Source organism: Cnephaeus nilssonii (assembly GCF_951640355.1).
Source record: "Cnephaeus nilssonii genome assembly, chromosome: 7".
Lineage (NCBI taxonomy): Eukaryota > Metazoa > Chordata > Mammalia > Chiroptera > Vespertilionidae > Cnephaeus > Cnephaeus nilssonii.
The window spans coordinates 36,165,238-36,166,809 of NC_137078.1; the positions used below are offsets into that span (position 1 = coordinate 36,165,238).

At 45.4% G+C, this 1,572-nt stretch overlaps 1 pseudogene across 1 annotated transcript; it reads left to right on the top strand.

Annotated features, from left to right (window-relative positions):
- The first annotated feature begins 607 nt into the window (after positions 1 to 607).
- LOC307102848 (small ribosomal subunit protein eS7-like) lies at positions 608 to 1,162 on the top strand (annotated as a pseudogene). The gene has a single exon. The product of its transcript is annotated as a small ribosomal subunit protein eS7-like (transcript).
- The last annotated feature ends 410 nt before the right edge of the window (positions 1,163 to 1,572 follow it).

Here is a 1,572-nt window from a genome sequence, read left to right on the forward strand (position 1 = left end):
GCTGCCATCTGAGGCTTGCCTGCACCTCAGGTCAGCCCTGGGCGGCTGGTGGGCTGAGGGGACTGGGCACCGCCATCTTATGGCTATGGGTGCCACCATCTTTGAGGGCATGGCAATCAATTAGCATATTCCCTCCTCATTGGCTGTGGGCGCCGCCATCTTTGTGAGGGCATGACGGTCAATTAGCATATTCCCTCTTTATTAGAGAGGATAGCTAATGGTCTGCTTCAGTTTTATACATTTTTCTTTTTACCATTTTAGTTAACTTTTACATTATTTAAAATGTTTTTAAAATAGTTAAAACACAAATTTAAATATCAATATGTGGCCCCACTGGTGTAGCTCAGTGGTTGAGCATCAACCCATACACTCGGAAGTCACGGTTCCATTTTGGGTTTCAGGCTCAGTCCCCAGCAGGGGATGTGCAGGAGGCAGGCAATCAATATTGATGTTTCTCTCTCATCAATGTTTCTATCTCTCTCTCCTTCTCCTTTCCTTTCTCTGAAATCAATAAAAACATACTTTTTTTTAAAGAGAGATTTGATGAGCTCTTGGGAGACCTAGGCCTCTTCCCAGGCTGGCACTCACCAAGGAGAAGGCCTTGAGCATGAAGGTCCTGAAGCCCAATGGTGAGAAGCCAGACCAGTTCTAGTCCAGCATCTCCCAGGCTCTCCTAGAGCTGGAGATGAACTCGGACCTGAAGGCCCAGGAACAAGAGCTGAATATAACAGCATCCAAGGAAGTTGAAGTGGGTGGCAGTTGGAAAGCTATTATAATCTTTATTCTTGTTCCTCAACTGAAATCTTTCCAGAAAATCCAAGTCTGGCTTGTAGGCAAGTTGGAGAAAAAGTTCAATGGGAAGTAAGTTGTCATTATTGCTCCAAGGAGAATGCTGCCTAAGCCAACTCGGAAAAGCTGTACAAAGAATAAGCAAAAGCGTCCCAGAAGCCTCATTCTGACATGCGTGATGTGATCTGGAGTACTTGGTTTTCCCAGGTGAAACTGTGGGCAAGAGAATCCGAGGGAAACCCAACGGCAGCCAGCTCATAAAGGTTCATTCACACAGCAGGACAACGTGGAGCACAAGGCTGAAACTTCCCTGGTGTCTATAAGAGGCTCACGGGCAAGGATGTTCATTTTGAATTCTGAGTTTCAGTTGTAAATAAAATGACTAAATAGAATATCATTCACAAAATAAAACATCTAAGGGAGTAAATCTTAAATGTTCTCATTATAAGAAAAAGAATTTGTAACTGTGGTGCTAAATGATAACTAGACTTATTATGGTGATCATGTCAATATTTATCCTATATAATAAAAGGCTAATAGGCAAATAGACCGAACGGTGAAATGACCAGTTGCTATGACATGCACTAACCATCAGGGGGCAGACGCTCAATGCAGGAGCTGCCATCTGGTGGTCAGTGTGCTCCCACAGGGGGAGCGCTGCTCAGCCAGAAGCCGGGCTCACAGCTGGTGAGTGCTTGGGCGGTGGTGTGGCAAAGCAAATGATATCATGCTGAGGGACCCCTACTCCTCTCCCCGCCCCGAGTGCATGAATTTCATGCACCG